This window comes from Marmota monax, unplaced genomic scaffold (assembly GCF_021218885.2).
Source record: "Marmota monax isolate L192 unplaced genomic scaffold, Marmota_monax_Labrador192_F-V1.1 WCK01_AAM20220418_F8-fsc00008, whole genome shotgun sequence".
NCBI classification, from domain to species: Eukaryota; Metazoa; Chordata; class Mammalia; order Rodentia; family Sciuridae; genus Marmota; species Marmota monax.
The window spans coordinates 4,256,331-4,271,223 of record NW_026694432.1 but is presented as its reverse complement, the minus strand read 5'-3'; the positions used below and the strand labels follow the sequence as shown (position 1 = coordinate 4,271,223).

The window sequence follows — 14,893 nt, the reverse complement described above, 5'->3', positions numbered from 1 at the left end:
TCAGACTGGTGTTTGAGACTGGCCTCTGATTATAGAGTTCCTCTCACACTTGAGGTGAGTTCTGCTTAATTAGTTGATAGTTCAGCAAGCCCCCCTAGTTTCTCCATATGGCCTGTGATCTAATTTAAGGAATAAGTAACTAAAAATGTTAAGCCAGTGCACAATAATTTGCTTACTTACTCATTGAGAAAGCTGTCCTTAGCTGAGTAATTCTGACCATTCCTTCTGCTGTCAAATGTAGATAGAGAAGCTTCTTCTGCCATAGGGATATCATACTTTTGTGTGTTTCTTAATAGTAAGTATTCTGTGGACTTCTGTATGTCAGGAAGCTAGGGAGCTCTGAAAACTATAGAACTGGGAGATATATAGAACTGGGAGATAATCAGACCTCTACAGCCTTCAGAATGACAACTCACCTCCTTTTGCTTTCTGAGTGCCTAGGAATATCCTAATGTTTTGTTTTCTTTTGTACCAGATTTTTTTTGTTCTTGTTTCTCATCTGTAACCAAATTCTAGAACCTGCTCTTTGGCCTATTTCAAAATCCCTCTGAACTCTTCCCCCAGCATCATAGGTTTTCACCTCATATAATGTGTATTTGGGGGCAACACTATATAATTTACTGACTGCATGCTATTTACATCTTTGTAATATTAGCCAAAAAATGGTAACCTTTAGTGGCAGGGAGATTAAAAATTGCTTGTGGTTACCTGAAAATTTTTTTCATAAAATTTTGTAGTCATTGTTATTCTGAAAAACTGACCCTTGTGCAAAAAAGGGTGCATGACTTTAGAATACCTGAAGGTTTCTTGACTCTTCCTGTTGTCCCTATTCCTCTTCTACCTCTTGCTGCCATTCCTTTTGCCCTTTATGCTTTTCTTGTTAATCCTTATTTGACTGTTAAAGATGTCAGATGAGAAAGACTTTAGTGAGCTTAAGCCTTTTTCATTCTTAGGATTTGCATTGTCACTAGGCTCTGAAAGATCTTTTAGACTCCAAATCAAGTGAAGCTAAGAAGGTAGAGCTCCAGGAGCTTGGCTGGTACTCTGAGTAGGACCTCAACCAGCTTTTATGCATATGGTTCATACTTGCTGTTTTGGTCCTTGGCCTCTTGGACCAGTCTGGTGCTATGTGAATATTAAGTAATAATAGTTCAAAAGGAGAGGCTTTCCTGTCCCTGTAATCTCATTCTAATTGGGGGCACCACCTCATGTAAGAAAAGTAGAGAACTACTTTGGAAAACAGTTTGATTCTCTCTTATAATTGATTTGTGGTATTGAGGATCCCAAGGGCACTTTACCACTGAGCAACATCCCCAGCACTTTTTTTTTAGGGAGAGGTACTGGGGTTTGAACTCAGGGGCACTTGACCATTGAGCCACATCCCCAGCCCAATTTTGTATTTTATTTAGAGACAGGGTCTCACTGAGTTGCTTAGCACCTCACTTTTGCTAAGGCTGGCTTTGAACTCACAATCCTCCTGCCTCAGCCTCCCAAGCCCCTGGGATTACAGGAGAGCACCACCATGCCCGGCCCAGCACTTTTTTATTTTTGGAACAGGTTCTCCCTAAATTGTGCAGGCTGGCCATGAACTTGTGACCCTCTCACCTCAGCCTTCTAAATTTCTGGGATTACAGTGAGTGCCACAAAGCTACTATCTCCTGTAATTGAATATTCACTTACCCTGTACCCAGTTTTTTCCATACTAAGGATAAATCCCAGAGAAACTCATACGTGTACACCAGGGCACACGTGAAGGATGTTCAAAGCAGCCTGTTCACAAAAGCAAAAGCCAGGAAATAATCCAAATGTCCATGAAATAAAAGAGTGGGTGAATTAACTGAAATAGCCACACAATGAAATGTTATGTAGTTGTAGCCAGGCACAGTGGCGCATGCCTGTAATCCCAGTGGCTTGGGAGGCTGAGGCAGGGGGATCATGAATTCAAAGCCAGCCTCAGCAACTTAGCGAGACCCTGTCTCAAAATCAAATTTAAAAAAAGGGCCAGTGATATGGCTCAGTTCTTAAGCGCCCCTGGTTTCAATCCCTAGTGCCAAACAAAGAAAAGAAAAATATAGTTGTCAAAATAAAAACAAATGAACTATAGCAGTACTATTATGGTTTGGATATGAGGTGTTCCCCCATAAGCACATGTGATAGACAATGCAAGAATATTCAGAGGTGAAATGGTTAGATTGTGAGAGTGGATTAATGAATTAATTAGTCAGTGGATTAATTCATTTAATAGATGAATACTTTGAAAGAACTACTGTTGGCAAATGGAGCATGACTGGAGGAGGTGGGTCCTGGGGGTGTGCCCGTGGGATTGTATTTTATCCCCCTTGTTCCTCCTCTTTTCTGTTCTCCAACTGTCCTGAGGTCCTCTACCACACCCCTCTGCCATGATTCTTCACCTCACCTTAGGCCCAGATCAATGGCGTTCATGGCTGGTCATGAACTGAACCTCTGAAACCATGAGCCAAATTAACTTTGCCTCCTCTAAGTTGTTCTTTTTTTTTTTTTTTTTAATATTTTCTTAATTGTCAATGTACTTTGTTTATTTATATGCAGTGCTGAGAATTGAATCCAGTGCCTCATACATGCTAGGCAAGTAGTCTACCACTGAGCCACAGCTCCAGCCCCTAAGTTGTTCTTTTTTTTTTTTAAGAGAGAGATAATTTTTTAATATTTATTTTTTAGTTTTCGGTGGACACAACATCTTTATTTTATTTTTATGTGGTACTGAGGATCGAACCCAGCGCCCCACGCATGCCAGGCAAGAGTGCTACCGCTTGAGCCACATCCCCAGCCCCCTAAGTTGTTCTTTTCTCGCATTTTGGTCACAGCAATGAAGAGTTGACTAATACAGAAATATAATAATATGGATGAATTTTAGAAATAAAACATGAAGCATTGTCCCGCCTCCCACCGACTCCCGGCTGTGCCGGAGTCGGGTGGGTCGGCGGCTATAAAGCTGGTAGCGGAGGGGAGGCGCCGTGTACGGTCTTTCGCGGCTTGGCCTTTTCCTGTGGTCACTACCGGTCACATCTGGCTCTTTCACCATGCCTGGGTCACTTCCTTTGAATGCAGAAGCTTGTTGGGCCAAAAGATGTGGGAATTGTTGCCCTTGAGATCTATTTTCCTTCTCAATATGTTGATCAAGCAGAGTTGGAAAAATATGATGGTGTAGATGCTGGAAAGTATACCATTGGCTTGGGCCAGGCCAGGATAGGCTTCTGCACAGATGTAGAAGATATCAACTCTCTTTGCCTAATTGTGGTTCAGAATCTAATGGAGAGAAATAACCTTTCTTATGATTGCATTGGACGGTTAGAAGTTGGAACAGAGACAATCATTGACAAATCAAAGTCAGTGAAGACTAATTTGATGCAGCTATTTGAGGAGTCTGGAAATACAGATATAGAAGGAATAGATACAACTAATGCGTGCTATGGAGGCACAGCTGCTGTCTTCAATGCTGTTAACTGGATTGAGTTCAGCTCTTGGGATGGACTGTATGCCCTGGTAGTTGCAGGAGATATTGCTATATATGCCACAGGAAATGCCAGACCTACAGGTGGAGTTGGAGCTGTGGCTTTGCTGATTGGGCCAAATGCTCCTTTAATTTTTGACCGAGGGCTTCGTGGAATACATATGTAACATGCCTATGATTTTTACAAGTCCGATATGGTCTCCGAATATCCTATAGTCGATGGAAAACTCTCCATACAATGCTACCTCAGTGCATTAGACCGCTGCTATTCTGTCTACCGCAAAAAGATCCATGCCCAGTGGCAGAAAGAGGGAAATGATAAAGATTTTACCTTAAATGATTTTGGCTTCATGATCTTTCACTCACCATATTGTAAACTGGTTCAGAAATCTCTAGCTCGGATGATGCTGAATGACTTCCTTAATGACCAGAACAGAGATAAAAATGCTATCTACAGTGGCCTGGAAGCTTTTGGGGATGTTAAATTAGAAGATATTTACTTTGACAGAGATGTGGAAAAGGCATTTATGAAGGCTAGTTCTGAACTCTTTAATCAGAAAACAAAGGCATCTTTGCTGGTATCAAATCAAAATGGAAATATGTATACATCCTCAGTATATGGTTCCCTTGCTTCTGTTCTAGCCCAGTACTCTCCTCAGCAGTTGGCAGGGAAGAGGATAGGAGTGTTCTCTTATGGTTCTGGTTTGGCTGCCACCTTGAACTCTCTTAAAGTTACACAAGATGCCACACCAGGGTCTGCTCTTGATAAAATAACAGCAAGTTTATGTGATCTTAAATCAAGGCTTGACTCAAGAACTTGTGTAGCACCAGATGTCTTTGCTGAAAACATGAAGCTCAGAGAGGACACTCATCACTTGGCCAACTATATACCCCAGTGTTCAATAGATTCACTCTTTGAAGGAACATGGTACCTAGTTAGAGTGAATGAAAGGCATAGAAGAACGTAAGCTCGTCGCCCCTCTCCAAATGATGACACTTTGGGTGAAGGAGGAGGACTTGTGCATTCAAATACAGCAACTGAGCATATTCCAAGCCCTGCTAAGAAAGTGCCAAGGCTCCCTGCATCAGCAGCAGAACCCGAAGTAGCTGTCATTAGTAATGGGGAACATTAAGATACTCCGTGAACTGCGAGACTTCACAGTGTGTTTGGGTTGGGGTGGGGATAGGGGAATGGTTGGAGGAAGGGAATGTCTAGGGACAATTTTAAAGAATTACACATTGCTTAAATTTTTATGTGACTGACTTAAATTTTTATGTGACTGTTGTGCTCTTGGATAAGTCTATCTGCCCAATTTGCTAACATGCTTCCTGTTGTGGTCTAGCCAATTCTAAATGTACTTGAATGATGTTAAGGGCTCTGTAAACTTTATACCTCTCTGGCCATTTATATGCATGAAATTTAGTTTTTAAATGTAGTATGAATCCTGTGCTTCTGTTAGAGGAAAGCAGAGGTACTAGTCTCCAATTTAATTTTTTTTTAATGTGTAAGAATTTTATACTTTGAACAACAAGATTGTTGAAAGTACCTGTGGTTTTTGAAAATTTTTTCTAGCTTGGGGAATGTGGTCTTAAAATGTGATATGCACAAATACTCTTTGAAAATGGCAAGACAAACATTCTTTTTCTCAGATTTATAAATCCTAGAGAGGCAGAAAAGAGTTAGGACAGTAACACTGGTTCTGGAATATTATCCAGACCAACAGTGACATGTTGTCTGGAATATTATCCAGACCAACAGTGACATTATTTTGATGATCTCTGAACAGAGAGACACTAGCATTGAGCAGGCTTCTGGCATAAAAAGCATGGTCTGTTTGGGAGCTGTCACGATAGCTGCAGGAGCTGAGTGCTCCTGATCAGTTCATGGTGGACTGTGCTCAGCAACATCAAGATGTTATTGGAGGTGTGTATGAGGAAGCTTTTTGTTGCAATCCTTCTTTGCACCTTATTTTAAAGGATACATAAAGCATTTCTTTGATGCCTTTTTAAAATTTTAAACTGGAAAGGAAGGTTGGAGCAGGGCATTATTAGGCTACTTATGTTTCAGTGTTACAAATTCAATTTCTAGACTGACAGATTTGTGGATGAGTTCTTTTTGTTTTATGTGTGTGTTTGTGTGGGTCTTTGTTTTTGTATCTGTTCGATGAAAATAAGAAGGTACAACCTAAGTTTTTACATAGTCTGACTAGCCAAAAAGAGTATTCCACTTCAAGGTCTGGAAGTAAGGTTTATAAAGCCTTTTCTTGGACATTCACCTTTAAAAAACAAAAAACTATCACATGGAATGAAAGAGATTGGTTAGAAAGTTTTATAGATGTTTTTGGTGCTGAACTATGACATGAGCCTTATAGATTGTAAAATAGAGATAATTGGAACTAATGTACAGAACTAAATTTTTAAAACTTTTTTTTTCTTTTTTAAAGAGACAGAGAGAATTTTTTTTTTTAATATTTATTTTTTAGTTTTCGGCAGACACAACATCTTTCTTTGTATGTGGTGCTGAGGATCGAACCCGGGCCGCACGCATGCCAGGCGAGCGCGCTACCGCTTGAGCCACATCCCCAGCCCTAAAACTTTATTTACCATTAAATTCTGTGAAGTTTCAGTTATCGAAAATAAACAAAATGTAATGTTTCAGGTTGCAAGCTAATATGTAATGTAGTGTTTGTAAGATACTCTTGTCTAATATTAACTAGTGGTATTTTGATTTGTACAGTCATAATTTGTTAAAATGACTTCATTTTAACATCCACTGATGTAGATTAATAATGTAAGCCCAGATTTAAAAGAATGGTGGGAAAATGGTGCATGTAATACTTTTCCAAGTTTTGGGAGTTCAGTATGTCGAAAAGAGTAATTTAATGTTTGATTGCCAAGAAATGGGTTTTCTCAAAGTCCGTTGCCGGCAATGGGCAAACCTGGTAATACTGGCACAGAGCATTAACCATAAACCTTATTGATGGTAAGGTGAATAACTTTGAAATAAAGTTTTAGATAAACAAACAAACAACAACAACAACAAAAATACATGAAGCAAGAAAATTTAATCCCAAAAGAGTAAGTATAGTATGATGCCTTTTTTGAAAGAAAAGTTTTTTTCTTTTTGTTATTATTTATATACTGTGTAATCCATTAGTTTAAAATGTGCTGTTTAGTGAATTTTGATAATTGTATATAATAGTATAGCCATGATCACCAACAAGATGTAGACAGTAATTTCATCTGCTAAAAAGATTCCTTGTGCTCCTTTGTACTTAATCCCCATTCCCTGTTCCTGTTCCCAGATAACCCTTGATCTGCTTTCTGTCACTATAGTTTTGTCTCTTCCAAAATTTCATGTTGTAGAAGACAGAGTTGATTTATAATTAGACTGTAAAAGCTTCATCTTCTTTGGGGACTTTTTTTTTTTATTTTTTGGTACCAGGGATTGAACCCCAGAGTTGCTAAACCATTGAGCCACATCCCCAGTCCTTTTTATTTTTTATTTTGACACAAGTTCTTGCTAGTTGCTTAGAGCCTCGCTAAGTTGCTGAGGCTGGCTTTGAACTTTTGATCCTCCTGCCTCAGCCTCCTGAGTCACTAGGATTACAGCTGTGTGCCACTGTGCCCAGGTTGGGGACATCTTTTTTTTGTTTGCTTTTTTGTTTTATTTTTCAATTTTATTTCTCTCAGGACATCTGGATCTCTAGTTTTTCACTCTTGGTCAAGAGAAGGGCATTATAATGTTTTACTTGAAGTCCGAAGATCATCTGCCCCACCCCCACCCCGGCTGCCAGAATCACTTTCTTTACTGAGCGTTTGTAACTAATTTGACTAGTTACATGTATCTGGGTAGGTTCTGTGGTCAGAGTAACACAAAAACCTTCCTGGGCACTTCTGATTTGAGCTTTCCCAAAGCCAAAATTTCTCACATACATCAGGGTTCAAGGTGATTTAACCAAAAACCCTCTCAGTGCAGTTCATGTGTAAATAAAGAACCTGTACATACAGGGATGTTTCTCAAATTTCTTTTTTTTTTGTTACCAGGGATTGAACCCAGGGGCCACTTAGGTGCTTAACACTGAGACACATCCCCTGCCGGGTTTCTGTTCACGACTAAAAGGCTCAGGGGTCACTCCAATTGAACTGGGCTAACTGGGCTGCACAAAATAACCACACAAGAGACACAAATACCTTTTTCTTTGGGGTCGCTGTAACGGCTCCTCTGACCTTAAAGGTCTGCAGAAAGAGGGAGTGAGAGCATACACTGACCCCTTTTATTGAGAAGCTATTCAAATGAGGCAAGGGGTCAGGTTTCAGGGGGCTGAGTCTATCTTCATGATGTCCACTGTCAGCAGGTTGACTGACACCTGGGTAGGCCACACCCTAGAGCACAGTAAGAGAAGGGAACACACACATCTTCCATGGAAGATTCTATCCTAAATAGGGCAAGGGATTATATTACAAAGGAACAGGTGAGCATAGCTTCACCCATGGGGCTGTAGCAAGATACACCCATGCATGAGACACCGACCCTCAAACCCAAAAAGGGTGGGGAAAGCTCTGCCACATTTCTGTGACTGAGCGCCTCAGCACCCAGCCGGGGCGTGTGACTCAGTCACATGCAAGGTTGGTCTCCCACAATCCCCAGCTATTTTCATTTTTTATTTTGAGACAGGTCTCTCTAAGTTGTTTAGGGCTCCACTAAGTTGCTGAGGCTGGCTTTCAATTTGCCATCCCCTTGCCTCAGCCTCCAGAGCTGCTGGGATTATAGGCGTGTCTCTCAGATTTACCTGCCCAGTCTTTCTCTTACTGCCCTATGTCTTTTGCCTTTAAATTAAAATCTTAGGTGGTTGAGTTCTATGAGGATTGGTGAATCCTTTCAAATTCCTGTCATTGGGAAATTTTTGTATATATAAATGGAATCATGGCTCGGGATATGGCTTGGTAGAATGCTTGCCTCTCATGTACAAGGTCCTGGGTTCAATCCCCAGCACCACAAACACACACACAAAAAAATGGAATCATATAATATATAGTTGCATTAGTCAAGTTTCCTTCACTGTGACAAAAATACCTGGGAAAGCCAACTTAAAGGAGAAAAGATTTATTTTGGCTCATGGATTCAGAAGTCAGTACAAGGTCAGCTGGCTTCATTGCTTTCAGCCTAAAGTAAAGCAGAGAATCATAGTGGGAAGAATATGGTGGAGTAAAGCTGCTACCTCATGGCAGCTAGGAAGCAGGGACAGATAGAGGGGAAGGGACTGGGGACAAAATACAGTTCCCCAGTGTCACACCCTTAAGGACCTACTCCTTTCAACTAGGTCTACTTCCTACAGTTTCTGCCATCTCCCAGTGGTCCTTTTCAGCTATGAATCTATCAATAGTTATTCTATCCATGAAGTTATGAGTATATATATTATGGTGAAAAGGAAAGAATAATTATCACTAGGATTGAGGATAATGGTTCCTATGGGTAGGGTGATAGGATGAGGCTGGAGGGAACATAAAATGAGGTCACTTTCAAGGTTCTAGTTTTCATGTGTGGTGCTTATTACATTATTAAAAACGCTATACATAAAAGTAAGTTTTGTGTGATAAAAGTGGTAAAAACACATTGTGAGGATTATGATTTGTCCAACATTGTATACCTGAGTCCCTCCAAAAAGAAAGAAGTGGGTTGAAAACCAAGGCCGCAGTGTATAATATTTCAAATATGGCTTAATGTGGGCTGTGGGACCAGCCATATCAAGAACCTGGGCAATGTTGCTACAGTCTTGTTCATGAGTTTCTTTCCCAGTGACATACAACAGCTCAACTATAGTGGGGGACCAGGTGTTTTGGCAGCCATGTTTAATACTGGAGAGAGAGTTTGGATCTGTGGTTTTCATCTTTTTGGGTCACAAATCTTCATGAGAAACTGAAAGCTTTGGCCCTTCTAGGGAAAAAAATAAAGATCACTACAGCATTTTACATGTAATTTCAAGTGTTTGGCACTCCCTAAATCTCATCTATAAACCCCTAGTTAAAAATTTAGGGGGCCTGGGGATGTGGTTCAAGCGGTAGCTCACTCGCCTGGCATGCGTGCAGCCTGGGTTCGATCCTCAGTACCACATACAAATAAAGATGTTGTGTCCGCCGAAAACTAAAAAATAAATATTAAAAAAAAAATCTCTCTCTCTCTCTCTTAAAAAAAAAAAATTAGGCCGGGGATGTGGCTCAAGCAGTAGCGTGCTCACCTGGCATACCTGGTGAGCATTTTTTTACCTGGCATTTTTTTTAGTATGGCGCTGGGTTCGATCCTCAGCACCATATTAAAAAAATGAAATAAAAATGTTGTCCACCAAAAGCTAAAAAAAAATAAATATTAAAAAATCTCTCTCTCTCTCTCTCTCTCTCTCTCTCTCTCTCTCTCTCTGTCAAAAAAAAAAAATAGGGATTAGAAGATCTCAGGATTTCATGGCCTTTAGTGGAAGAATAGGGGACAAGAAGAGCCAGACAGAAAGAGTGGCACATACTTTTAATCCAGAGACCTGGGAGGCTCAAGCAGAATGATTGCAACTTAGAGGCCAACTTTGGTAACTTAATGAGATCCTGTCTCAAACTAAAAAAAAAAAAAAAAAGAGGGGGGTGTACCTCAGTGGTAAAGCACTCCTGAGTTCAATCCCCAGTACTGTGTGAGGGGAACAAGCAGAGTGCCCCTCCACCCCACCACCATCCACCTCAATTCAAATCATCACTTTCTCCCCTGCTAGTCTGCCCTTCCCATCTGCATTCTTTATCTCCACCATCTATGTTGCTACCCAATTTAACTAGAAATTGTAGTTACCCATGATGACTTCTCATTAGTAATAATAGCAGTGGTGATAAATTATTGGGTACTGAACATTTTTCTTAGCCATGCCCACATTAAGAGAGCATTAGTTTACATACTTAATTTGTTTCTTATCTTCACAGATATATATATATATATATATATATATATATTCTTTTATTTTTTGGTACTAGGAATTTAACCCAGGGTTTTTGTTTGTTTGTTTGTTTATTTGTTTTTTAACCAATGAGCTACACTCTTTTTATTTTTTATTTTGAGACAGGGTCTCACTAAATTGCTTAGGGCCTTGCTAAATTGCTGAGTTGGGTATTGAGATTGGGGTCCTCCTGCCTTAACCTCCCAAATCGCTGGGATTTTAGGCATATACCATCACACCTGGCTGAAATTTCTTTCTTGAAATATCTTTATTTCTCCCTTTCCTTTCTATGTTCATGTGTTGGGTGAGGTCTTTTCATTTCTCACTGAACAGTGGCAATACTTCAAAATTGGTTTCTGTGACTCTAATCGTAATTCTCCCTTATGGTCCCTGTAACACCCTTTGTTGTATGGTTGCTTATGTCAGTAATTTCTCCCATCCTGTCCCAATACTTTGCTGCTTTTCTCATCAAGAAATAGAATTTTTTTCTACCTTTTGAATCTGGGTTGATATAATGATTTGTTTTGTCCAGTAAAATCTGGTGGAACACATACCATACAGCTTTTTGAGCCTTGGCACCAAAAGGTCTTGCAGCTTCCACTATCATCTTAGAACTCTTCAGCTGCATGTGAAAAAGCCTGGTCATCCTCCTGGAAACCTGTGACAGAAGCAGTCTTAGACCTTTCAACCTCAGAACAGCAGTCAGATGGCCTCAACTGTGTGTATGACCCCAGTCAAGACCAGCCTAAATTGACTTCAGAAACATAAGCAAATAAAATGATGATTGTTTTAAGCTACTAATTTTGCGGGGTAAATAAGTTTAAGTCAAAATTTAACCTTTATGGGGCTGGGGTTGTGCCTCAGTGGTAGAGTGCTTGTCTTGTATGTGTGAGGCTCTTGGTTTGATCCTCAGCACCACATAAAAATAAATTTAAAAAATAAAGGTATTGTGTTGACATACAACTAAAAAAAATTCTTTTTTAAAATTTAACATTTATGCTCGGTATAATGGTGCTTGCCTGTAATCCCAGCAGCTCAGGAGCCTGAGGCAGGAGGATTTCAATTTAAAAGCCATTCTTAGCAATTCAGTGAGGCCCTAAGCAACTTAACAAGACTCTGTCTCAAAATAAAAAATAAAAACGGGCTGAGGATGTGGCTCGATGGTTAAGCATCCCTGGGTTTAATTTCTGGTACCAAAAAAAAATTTTTTTTTTTTAAAAGGGCTGGGGATGTAGTTTAGTGGTAAAGTGACTGTGGGTTAAATCCCTAGTAACCCACCCCCCACAAATTAACACTTACATTTGATAAATTACTTATTATTTATTAACTGGCATGATAAAATCCCAAAACAGGGGACTAGGGGTATAGTTCAGTGATAGAATGCAGGCTGAGCATATGTGAGATCCTGGATTCAATCCCCTGTACTGCAAAAACAGAAACAAACAAAAACAAAAACCCAAACCTGACAGTGTGATTAATCTGTTTACAATTCTTTGTTCTCTGTGTTTGTAGGATCAAGTCCAAACTCTGCGATGACCCCTGGTTGTTGATTGTTTCATTCTCCTATCCCCTAATCCTTTTTTTCAGAGATTGTATCCATCCCAAGTAAAACTTGCCTCGGTGATGCCTCTGAGTCATGTCACATTGTCTTCTCTGTCAGGTGCCCTATTCCCTCTGCTCTTCTTGCTCAAAGAGCAAATTTGCACCTGCTCTAAGAAGCCCTCTAAAGCAATCTGATTGATCCTGCTTCTGTGTATACTATGGATACAGTACTTCCTTGTGTTTTCTTTTTCGCCTTTACCCCATTTCCAGGCTAAGAAATATTGAGGGAAGGAAGGTAATATTTGTCTTTGCATCTCCAAACTCCAACATGCTAGGTATGTATTATAGGTAGTCAATACATATTTGAGTACCTCTTATGCTGTAGGCCTAATCATAAATATTAAATAGAATGTGAACAGAATGGACAAGATCCTTTTTGTTGGGGCAAAATAGACAAGTAATTACAGATTAATTACAGTTAATTTCAAGCAAATTACAAAGTCCTGAGAGAAGTATAAAGAGCATATATGCCTGGGAGACCTAACCTAATCTGGAGGAAGATATATATATATATATCATATATTTTTTTAATTGTCGATTGACTTTTATTTTATTTATTTAGATGTGGTGCTGAGAAATGAACCCAGTGCCTTGCACATGCTAGGCAAGCACTCTACCACTGAGCTACAACCCCAGCCTGGAAGAGATAATTTTTAACACATCTGAGGATGAGGGCTAAGGTTGTGGCTCAGTGGTAGAGTGCTTGCCTAGCATGCATGAGGCACTGGGTTCGATCCTCAGCACCACATAAATGTAAAATAAAGATATTGTGTCCACCTAAAACTTAAGAATAAATACTTTAAAAAAAACACATCTGAGGATGAAGAGGAATCAATTTAGTGAGGCAGAGGAGGGTATGTGGAATGCTCTAACAGGAAGAATGGGTCCTAAGAATGTGAAGCTCCAAGCTGGATATGGTGGCACACATGCAGGTAATCTCAGCAAGGAGGATTCCAAATTCCGGGCTAACCTTAGCAATTTAGCCAAATCCTATGTCAAATAAAACATAAAAAGAACCAGGGAAGTAACTCAGTGGTAAAGTGCCCCTGGGTTCCATTCCAGTACTGGCGCCCCTACTAGGTAGGAGTTCAGGGACACCAGGGTGGTGGAGAACAGGGTGTAAGAAAGAAGCCACTGGAGAACAAGACAAGAACAGTCATGACCGTGACAATTCCCAAGGGGAGTGGAGAATGAAGAATAATCTAATCAGGAATCATAAAGTAACCAATGGGAACAAATGGGGTAAGATCTTCAATCAGGTCCATTTAGGGAAGAGAACGCCTCAGCTCAGCATTATAAGACCCTATTTTCAGCCACTGAGGCCATGAGCCTTTTTCTCTCTTGGCCCACTCTGCTCTACCTAACAGAATGCTACTTTCATCTTCAATTATTCTGTACTGCCACAGTCTGGCTGGGCACAAATGCCGCAGTCTGGCTGGGCACACAATCACGAGCCACCACACAGCTTGTAGATTCAAACAGCAACTCTTTATTCCCGAACTCACACCAGCCGTCTACAATCACGTTCTGGGGAAATCCACGTTCTCTGCCCAAATCCACGTTCTCTGCCCAAATCCCCTCCACTGGGCTTCTCTCTCCAAAAATATACTGTCTGAATCCCGTGAGAACTCAAGGGGAACTCAGGCAGCAGGATACGCCCTATTCCCAGCAGGAATAATCTTAAACCTTAAACCTGGAACCTAAACTGGGAACGCCCTAAACACGATTATCTTAAAACCGGGAACACCCTAATCTGCCTTGGTCCTTGAGCAAGGTTAAGTACATTCAATGTCACTGCAACATGGGGTACGCTGGCAAGGAAATTGTCATACTTACTTGGCTAATGGCTCCCAGCATCTCCCCCCTTCTGATTAATTAAACAACAAGCAATGTGGCTTAAGGACCGTGCCTGGTAGGTTGTCCAATTCAACATATGGTTCTTACCCGTCATCGGAAAACTGACCTTTAGGCGTCAGCCTCCTGTCTTAGGTTGATACCACTGCAATTGAATCATACCCGTCACTGACTACCGGTCCAGCATACAGCCATACTTGTGGATAGGTCTATGCACCAGTGGGGGGGTGAGGTTCTTTGCCTCACCTCTGTTGGCCCCCAAATTTGGCCTTGGTGCCAGTGGGGGAGTGAGGTTAATGTGGCTTATGGACCGTGCCTGGTAGGTTGTCCAATTCAACATATGGTTCTTACCCGTCATCGGAAAACTGACCTTTAGGCGTCAGCCTCCTGTCTTAGGTTGATACCACTGCAATTGGATCATACCCGTCACTGACTACCGGTCCAGCATAAGCCATTGGCCCCCAAATTTTAGACCATCACTAGCAGAAGGGAGGAGGATACAGAAATGCCACGACACCAAGCCAATTGACGGCTCCTTGGGAAAAATTGCATCACTGGTGACACCATCAGCAAAGATATGTCAGCACTACCACAATTAACATGGGGTGCGCTGGCAAGGAAATAAAAATTATATCACTGGTTAATCACTGTCGCAGATGTAAGAATGGCCAAGCTGGAGTTCTGGATATCAGCTGTTATGGATTTGAGTCAAATCATCTTCTTTTCGATCTGTAGAAATTGTTTTAGTTAATGTCTCTGGAATCCAAATGGGCTGCTGTTCTCCCTGTGGAAAAACACAAACAAACCCCCGACTCCAGACAATCACTGGGTCAGGACCTTTCCATTGTCCTGTTAGAATATCTTTCCAAAGTACTTTAGGCTTATGTACATTTTTTGGATACATATGCCTTTCCGCAGCACTAAGTCCTGATGAATCCAAATTTAAAAGTTTAGAGTAAAAAGCGTTATTTTAAGT

At 40.7% G+C, this 14,893-nt stretch overlaps 1 pseudogene; it reads left to right on the top strand.

Annotated features, from left to right (window-relative positions):
* Positions 1–26: 26 nt before the first annotated feature.
* Positions 27–11,258, top strand: LOC131423194 (hydroxymethylglutaryl-CoA synthase, cytoplasmic-like; annotated as a pseudogene).
* The last annotated feature ends 3,635 nt before the right edge of the window (positions 11,259–14,893 follow it).